This window comes from Otolemur garnettii, unplaced genomic scaffold, assembly GCF_000181295.1.
Source record: "Otolemur garnettii isolate 467f Iridium unplaced genomic scaffold, OtoGar3 scaffold00344, whole genome shotgun sequence".
In the NCBI taxonomy this organism is placed as follows: domain Eukaryota; kingdom Metazoa; phylum Chordata; class Mammalia; order Primates; family Galagidae; genus Otolemur; species Otolemur garnettii.
The window spans coordinates 72143-81864 of NW_003852739.1; the positions used below are offsets into that span (position 1 = coordinate 72143).

At 40.0% G+C, this 9722-nt stretch overlaps 1 pseudogene; it reads left to right on the forward strand.

Moving 5' to 3' along the window:
- The window catches only part of LOC100946070, a 36674-nt pseudogene that overhangs the window by 20264 nt on the left and 6688 nt on the right, over positions 1 to 9722 (forward strand).

Here is a 9722-nt window from a genome sequence, read left to right on the forward strand (position 1 = left end):
TTTTTTTTTTTTGTTTTGAGTCATAATCTCACTCTGTCAACCTGGGTAGAGTGTCATGGTGTCATAGCTCACAGCAACCTCTTGGGCCCTTCCCTCAGCCTCCCGGACAGCTGGGACTACGGAACCCTGTCCCTATGCCTGATGAGTTTTTCTATTCTTAGTAGAGAGGGTCTCACTTTGCTGAAGCTGGCTTGGAACTCAAGAGCTCACACATTCCACCCGCCTCCACCTCCCTGAGTGCTGGAACTATGGGCGCATGAGGCACCGTGTGGGCCAGAGATTCTTCTTTATCTAGGGGTTAAGTCCGGGGAGCCCAGCCCCTCTGAGTAGCGTGTCCTTGTGGTGTAGTAAGCACCTTGTGGTGTAGTTAGCACTTAATCCAAACCATCTTAGCAGGCAGATCCTCCTGTTGCCACGTGCTTCGGGAGACCTGAGTTGTGCGAACAAAATCGGTGTGCAGGGGCAGCACCCTCTGTGCCCGCCCTCTGGCCACAGAAAAGGGCTGCTAGGCCTACAGATGGGGCAGGCCCGAGGGGATAAACATGGATGTTTTACTCAACTTGACAGAGCACAAATTTTAAGCAGCAGAAAATACTCAGCAATACCCAGGCTGATGCACAAGGCTTTGTTTCGGCCCGCTGGTACCTCAAGATCCGCACTCAATGCCCGAACCATCGTGGCTGCAGACACCATTGCTCGAGGTTGTATGCTCGGAACTGACTGTCCCCTCGCTGTAGGGTGTGTACTCAGTACCCTGCTGGGTCCCAGAAAGGCTGTTCATGGCCCAGTCTTCGGCCCCGCATTATCCCCGAGCAGGGAAATGAAAGGCAAAAAAAGGGAAAACAAAAGCACAGGAGACCCACCTGGCTGAGGACACGCACCAGGAAGAAATGTCCGACCAGCTCCAATTCGGGCGTTAGGGAGGGATGGACCCCGATGCACCCCGTGCGGTAATTGGATGCTGGCTTGGCCCAGGGTATGCAGCCACTTCTATGGCCACCGCGATTGTCTGCTACTCCCTGGAGAGGGTGTGGACTGAAGGGAAAGGGAAGTGCTGGGAATCCGGGTTCTGTGGTGGGCCCCGCCTAGGGGAGGAGCGTCTTGTCCTACTATAGTTCCACAGGCTTGAAGGGGCGGGGAGAAGTGGGCTTGAGAAAGTCAGATGGGAAACCTCTCATCTTTGCCAGCTGCTCAGGACAATCTATTTGTTTCCCTTAGGGTAGGGTCACTGTTATCAAGAGGGCAAAGGATGCCTGAGCTAGAACGATAACAGACCAAAATGTTTTGCTTGACATTCTGATAAGTATTTAGAGGTGAAAGAATGTATAGGAAACACCCTATCACAGAATATTTATCTCATTCGTATGCCTCTGGTTTTCAAAAGGCTTAATTGCTCCCAGCCCCAGGTGACAGGAGAGTTCCCTATACCAGATACTGCCAGAGTCCTACCTCATTCTGCGTTTTACCAAAGTATTTGCTAGGCGTCAGTGTTTCTTATTCGGCCTTTTAGGGCTGCTGCAGGGGATCCAATGAACCTAGGTGATGTTGATGTGCTGATTTTCAAGGAGTTCTAGTCACTTACAGGTTTTCCCTGTCTGACCAAAGCTCCGATTTACCTCCGCCGTACTGCCATATACGGTTTGGAGGACACGCCTCTCTTGCCAAATAATAGTGTATAGAGAAAAATAAAGGTAACCCGTGATGACACCACTCAGAAAGTAGTGTTACATTGAGGTGTCTATCTTCCCAGCACCTTTTCCCCCAAGGAGGGTGGTATGTAAATACAGAGTCTTGTAAAATACTAGTCTAGGGAGCTCCCATGCCCCGTGGGAAAATTCCAGGGTAGTCACTTGTTAAATAATTGACGGTGGAGTTAATTTTTGGAGTTTTTTTTTATTTCTACTGACAATGTAGTCTTTGACAGATTTTACGGAAAAAGTCACAAATATAGGAGTGCTTTAAATAAAAACTGAAATCTCCCCTGTCTTGGTTCACTCTCCAGTGTAAACGCCCTTAAAGTAACACTTCACTAGCCCTTGAAAATTTAGGTACCTGTCTTCCTGTGTTGTCAAATGCATACACGGAAATGCAGCAGTATTTATTTTTGGTGGGAAATTCATCAAAGGAATGTAATTGTTGTTGTTGTTGTTTTTTTTTTTTTTTTGAGACAGTGTCATTCTCTCACCCTGCATAAAGGGCTATGGTGTCACAGCTCAGAGCAACCTCATACTCTTCTGTTCAAGGGAAGGTGCTTTAAATGAAAACTGAAATCTCCCCTGTCTTGGTTCACTCTTCAGTGTAAGCACCCTTAAAAAAACACTTGTAAAAGTTATCTAGGGTCTCTGCAGTGCAACCATTAAAGACAGTACAGTCAGCTTTTAACCACCTCCAATTCCTCAGAAATTCCTGCCTGTTTTTCACTCTTGGCCCCAGCCCCTGCTCAATACCACCTGCTGGCTAGCTGCTAGCAGCCTTGGGTTCTGGGGTGGACTCTCAAATGGTTTTTCTTGCCCATTCCCTTATTGTTTTGAAAACATTGGATATGCAATATCAGGACGGGTGGAGGGCAATAAATAGGACCTATGGTGCTTTATTCTGGCCAGGCAGCTGCCTATTTTTTATTTTAGGTCAATATGGGGAATCTCATAGAACTCAGCTGCCTTCAACTAGTAAGGGAGAATTGGGGGAGGCGTTACCTCTCTGATACAACTCCACTTTATAGAAAATGATAAAAGAATTTCTGCTTTCTCCTCAGGTGGAAATATCTGAAAAAGCCCTGGACCATGAATTTCACCTGCTAGTCTCTGGATTCTTCCTTATTTTTCTCCTCCTTCACATAATGGCTATGTCCCATGCCGAGAGTCAAGTCATAGTCTTTGTTCTGCCATTCCCTTAAAAGACACTGTTCGATAACTACTCATTTTGCCAGGAAATCAGTATCCACAGAGGCTATTTGGCATTGTTGACGTAAACCAGGGCACCACAGCCAGGCCCTCATACTGCAACTTCCGTGTTCTCTCCATGCAAATGGCAAGTTAGTACAAGAAAGGATTAGTTATTTAGACAAATACACATCAAAATCACAAGGAGACACACTTCATACTTACCAGAATGGCTATTATAAAAATAAAATGGAAAATAACAAGTGTGGTGAGCATGTGAAGAAACTGACCTTCATGTACTACCGGTGAGAAAGTAAAATGTTGTAGCCGCTGTGTAAAGCAGCTTGGCACTTCCATAAAAAGTGAAACATACAGCCAGGGTACAGTGGCTCACACCTGTAATTCCAGCTCTGTGGGAGGCTGAGGCAGTTATATTGCTTGAGCTCAAGAGTCTGAGACCAGCTGAAACAAGAATGAGACCCTGTCTCTACTAAAAAATAGAAAAGTGAGGCAAGAGGATCACTCAAGCCCAAGAGTTGGAGGTTGCTGTGAGCTATGATGACTCCATGGCACTCTACTCAGGGTGACAGAGTGAGACTCTGTCTCAAAAAAAGAAAAAAGTTAAGCATATAGTTTCCATATGATTCAGCAATTCCTCTCTTTGGTCTATGCCCCCAAAGAACTGAAAACAGATATGTACACAAAAACTTGTACCACAATGTTTGTGGGGGACATTATTTATATAAACCCAGAAGTAGAAACAAGCCAAATGTCCAAGTGATGAACCTTTAAACAAAACGTGGTATTTTCATACAATGGATTATTATTTAGCCATAACATGGAATGAAGTACAGATACATGATACAACATGGAATTAATGTTTAAAATAGTTTTAAAGAATCCAGATGCAAAATAATGCATATTGCATTATCCCATTCACACAAAATGTTCACAATATGCAAATCTATACAGAGAAAGAGAGTAATTTAGTAGTTGCTAGGGGATTGCAGAAGGGCAATGAACAATGCCTGCTAATGGGTGTGGGCTTTCCTCTTGGAGTGAGAAAAAATGTTCTAAAATTGGTTGTGGTAATGAATACTCAATTTTCTGAATAAGTTAAAAACAATGAGTTGTACACTTTAATGATGTGAATTATAAAGTATGTGAATTGCGTATCAATAATAAAGAGGTAAACTGGGACATAGATTAAATAAAATTTGGTAAAAAACTGATGGAAAATTGTATAATGTAATTGCATCAAGGAACAACTCACTGATCCATTTTTATATCAAAATTTGTGAAGTATATTATATGAATTCTCATATAATGCAATTGGAGTACAAGTATCAGCTGAAAATATTCTTGCCAAGAAAATTGCGCTGGAATTTTCCAAATCCATAGATCTAACTACAAGATACTTTATTTGTAAAGAAACATGTTTTGTGCTAGCATGCATACCATGAAATACAGAATGTGAATAATTCTACAGTGAAAATAATAGATTAGACTCTCATCAGAGGAATGGCAAAGATAAAAAAGGGGAGAAGTTATTAAAAGAGGAATAGGAAAATTCTGAATCAGTGTTATATATAATACTTGTTTTGGATCCTAATGAGAACAAGTCAAAATTAAGAGGCATTTTAAGGTCTACAGGGAAATGAGACATGGATATTTTCTTTTGCCATTAGAGAATAATTTAAAGTTTTCTCAGATGCAATGAAGGTATTTTACTTACTTTTTAATCAAAATAGCTTGTTAGGATTGTATCGCTTGTTAGAATTCATGTGTGAAGTCATATGATATTTGGAATAAACTTTGAAATATTCTAGCAAAAAATTCAGATAAAATATGATTGGTGAAAAGTTTATCGTTGTTGAAGCTGGTTGGTGGATATTTTGATTTGTTGTTTTATCTCTTTGTTCAAAATTATTCATGATAAAGAATAAACAAAAACAAAAAATCACAGTTTGAATATATTATTGAGAGAGATGAATGAAAATACCCAAACTAAGAGAGTTACAGAGCTACAATCACTTAGGTTTCTAGGCAGGATTGTAGACAGGTGATTTTTAAGTATTATATAAATATTCAACAGCTTAATTGGGTATAAGGTATCAATTTTTAATGGGCCATCATATCAGAATGTAAATATGTGGAAGGAAATTCTCAAGGAAGCACACTATACTATTAACAGAGTCACTTCTTATAGTGGCATGAAGATTAAGGTTAGTGACCAAAGGTGATGGTTATTAATTCCAGCAGACATTTGTGGAGCCTCTGCTATGTGCCTGACATGTTCTTTTTTTTTTTGAGACAGAGCCTCAAGCTGTCCCAACTCACAGCAACCTCCAACTCCTGGGCTCAAGCGAGTCTCCTGCCTCCGCCTCCCAAGTAGCTGGGACCACAGGCGCCCGCCACAACGCCCGGCTATTTTTTGGTTGCAGCCATCATTGTTGTTTGGCGGGTCCGGGCTGGGGATTCGAACCCGCCACCTTAGGTGTACGTGGCTGGCGCCTTAGCCGCTTGAGCTATAGGCGCCGAGCCGCCTGACAAGTTCTTAATGTTGGAACTATACCCATGAAAGAGACAAAGTTTTGCTCACATGGAGCTCACATTCTAATAAGGGAGACTGAGAAAATAAGACCAATAAGATATGTATATATTGTGAAAGATAGTCCCACATGCTACAAAGCAAACTAAGCAAGGATGGGGAATGGTGGGGGTGGGTATAGGATTGGCAACTTTGGGTCAATTGTGCATCTAAGGCTTTGCTGAGAAGCTGATATCGGAGGAAAAATCTGAGGGGTGAGAGGAGGGCCTTGTAGAGATCTGGAAGTGGGAGATACAAGGAGACAGTATCTGGAATTTCTACTGATTTTTTTCCCAGTATTTTTTTTACTCGCTGATAAGTAGTAATGTGCTACCAGTTTTGATGCAAGAGGTGCTTTGTTGTTGTTTGGCAGGTAGTTTGCAGAATTATGACATGGTTTAAGACCTGTGATGCTTTGAACAAATTGAGGAGATAGTCAGGCATAGTAAATTTGTAAGCTTTTATAAAATGGATATTTTTGGATATGTGTATAAATAGGTCCTTGCAATAGCCTCCCACTTAAGTGTCTCTGTCCATTTTTGTAAGCTGTGCTGCTATCTGAGTTACGTGCTGTACAAAATCCCAACTGTTACGTAAACCTAGTGTTTGGAAACTCGACTGTCATTAAAATCAATAAGCCACAAGTGGGAGAACATTACTCTCTCTGTGGATGTAGGGCTAACAAGTTACCTATTTCATTTATTTCAGGGACAACAGCTGAAGAGAGCAGAAAAGTATCCTTGACCACAAATCTGGATCCCAGCACATTACACTATGTAGTATGAAGTCACCACCTGGTCATAGTTGATGACATCACAATAGGTTTTGCCCTCTGAAGTCCAGGCCATCTTCAAGCTTAGGCTTATTCCTGTTAAGGGTGTGTAATGGTTGGAAGGGCTTATTGTTGTTCTTGTGTTTTCATGTATTAAAAAAGAGTGGGATTCTTTTCTCCACACTAAATTCCTGCTTAGTAGTTTTGTATCTGTGGCAAAGGTATTTACCAACACCTTCTTTCCTTTTCAGGTCACAGGATTTGTAAGAAAATTGAAGAGTGTTGTTTGCAGCTGGTACTGCCCTGTGGCCGTGTAGATCCAGACCCCAAGCACAAAGATCAGACGTTAATTTCACACATCTAACAGGTATGTAACACAATTCTCAGTTCTACTTTCATTGTATTTTACTCTCTTCTGTACAATGGGCTTATTTATTTATTTTTGCAGTTTTTAGCTGGGGCCAGGTTTGAACCCTCCACCTCCGGTATATGGGGCTGATGCCTTACGCCTTGAGCCACAGGCTCTGCCCTGGGCTCATTTTTTAAATAGGAGTCTCACTGAACTTCTCTCTTAATATCTGGTTAGGCACTGTGTCCGATAGTGTACCTAATAGCTTTTAATTATGATGATCATGAGAGCTCTCCCTGTGGGATTGGAAGTATCAACCTATCTGTTAACTTCCAACACCTTTTGGCTTCTCTAGGCCACATTGGAAAAAAGAAAAGTTGTCTTGGGCCACACATTAAATAAATAACACTAATGAAAGCTGATGAGAAATAAAAAAGGTCTGTGCATAATTTTCATGCTATCTGCCACCACAGATAAGCTAAAAAGTCCTCACATAATCCACATAAAGCCTGCGGATCTGTGGGTTGGATACCCCTCAAATCCCAGAAAAGGTCATTTTTTAACTAGAGCTCAATGACTTGATTTTTAGAAGCACAACTGAAATGTTTTCATCCCATTTGCACTGGTACCACAGAAGTTTGTAGAACTCGTGTGCACATTAAGCTTCAACCAGTATCACAGCTATGTTCTGAGTGCTAAACAGTGAGGAAAGACAGGCAGGGCCATTTTAGTAACCTGAAAACTTGGAAGGCTACCAGAGTAGCCTGGTATTTTGATAAACTACAGAGCTGGGAAAGAATTTGAGGTTATCCTGTTTATCTCCTTGGACTTCAGAGGAAAGATCCTCCTGTCATTCTACACTGTAATCTCTGAAAGCAACTGCAAAATTTCCTTTGTGAAGTGCACTTGGCTATGTTGTTGTGCAGAAGCTTTTTAGCTTGATGTGATCATATTTATCCAATTTTGCTTTGGTTGCCTGTGCTTTAGGGGTATTACTCAAGAAGTTGTTGCCAAGACCAATGTCATGGAATGCTTCCTCAATGTGTTTTCTTTTAGTAATTTTATAGTTTCAGGTCCTAGATTTAAGTCTTTAATCTATTTTCATTTGATTTTTGTATATGGTGACAGATAGGGCCTAGTTTCATTCTTCTGCATATGGATATCCAGTTTTCCTAGCACCATTTATTGCAGCGACTATACTTTCCCCACCGTATGTTCTTGGTAATTTTGCCAAAGATAAGTTCACTATAGATGTGTGGGTTTATTTCTGGGTTCTTTACTCTGTTCCATTGGTTTTTATACCAGTACCATGCCGTTTTGGTTACTACAGTTCTGTAGTATGATTTGAAATCAGGAAATGTGATTCCTCCAGTTTTCCTTTTACTGAGGCTATCTTTGGCTATACTGGGCCTATTGTGGTTTGGTATACATTTTAGGATTATTATTTTTTCTATTTCTGTGAAGAATGCCATTGGTATTTTGATAGAGATTGCATTGAATCTGTAGATCATCACTGTGGGTAGTTTGGGCATTTTAACTCTGCTAATTCTTCCAATATCTTTCCATTTTTTGTGCGCCTACTTCGATTTCTTTCATAAGTTTTTGTTTTGAGATAGGCTCTTATTCTGTTGCCTTTGCTTAAGTGCACTGGCCTATCATAGCTCACTGTAACCTCAAACTCTTGGCCCAAGCAATCCTCTTTCCTCAGCCTCCTGATTAGAATTTAGCAGTGAAGCTATCAGGTCCCGGGCTTTCCTTTGGTAGGAGACTTTATATTACAGCTTCTATCCCATTACTTGTTTTAGGTCTACTGTTTTTGGATTTCTTCCTGGTTCAATCTTAGTGGTTTGTATGCATCTACAAATTTATCGACTTCTTTTAGCTTTTCCAATCTATTAGCATATAGTTGCTTATTGTAGTTTCTAATGATCCTTTGAGTTGCTCTGGTATTGGTTGTAATGTCTGATTTTTTATATCTGATTTCATTTATTTGTGTCTTGTTTATTTTCTTAGTCTGGCTTTCTCAATTTTGTCTATTCAAAAATCCGACCCTTCATTTTGTTGATCATTTTTTATTGTTTTTACTTCAATTTCATTTATTTCTGCTCTGATATTTATTACCTCTTTTCTTGTACTAATTTTGGCTTTGGTTTGTTCTTGTTTTTGTAGTTCAAGATATATACTTAGGTTGTTTATTTGAAGTTTTTCTAATTTTTTGATGTTGGCATTTATTGCTATAAACTTTCCTGTTATTTACTGCTTTTTCTGTACCTCCTATGTTTTTATATGTTTAATTTCCATTTCCATTTGTTTCAAGAAATATATATATATATTATTTCTTTTTTTTGCAGCTTTTGGCTGGGGCTGGGTTTGAACCTGCCACCCCTGGTATATGGGGCTGGCGCCCTACTCCTTGAGCCACAGGTGCCAATTTCTACATTGATTTAGTGGCCTTTGATGAACATGTTGTTTAATATACATATGTTTATATAGTTTCCGAACATCCTCTTATTAATTTATAGTTTTTTTCACTGTGGTCAGAGAAAATACCTGAAATAATTTCAAGTTTTTGAACATTTTAATCATTTTTGTGATCTAATATATGTTTTATCCTTGAGAATAATCCCTGTGCTGAGAAGAATGTGTATTTTGCAGCTGTTGGATGTAGTGTTCTGCAGATGTCAGGTCCATTTAGTCTCTAGTGCTGATTAAGTCCAATATTTCTTTGTTGATCTTCTGTCTGGATGATTGGTCAATGGAGAAAGCAGGTTATTGAGGTCTCTAGCTATTACTGCATTGAGTCTGTCTCTCTCACTCTAATCATAGTTCCTTTATATATTTAGTGCTCCAGTGTTAGGTACATATATATTTATAATTGTTACATGTATATCCCCTTGCTTATCATTATACAACAGCAGTTCTCAACCTATGGATTGCGACCAATGAAAATACATCCTGCACATCAGATATTTCCATAACAATTCATAATAGTAGCAAAATTACAATTATGAAGTAGCAATGAAAATAATTTTATGGTTGGGGGTCACCACAACATGAACTGTATTAAAAGGTTGCAGCAATAGGAAGGTTGAGAACCACTGTTATACAATGACCTTCTTTGTCTTTTTT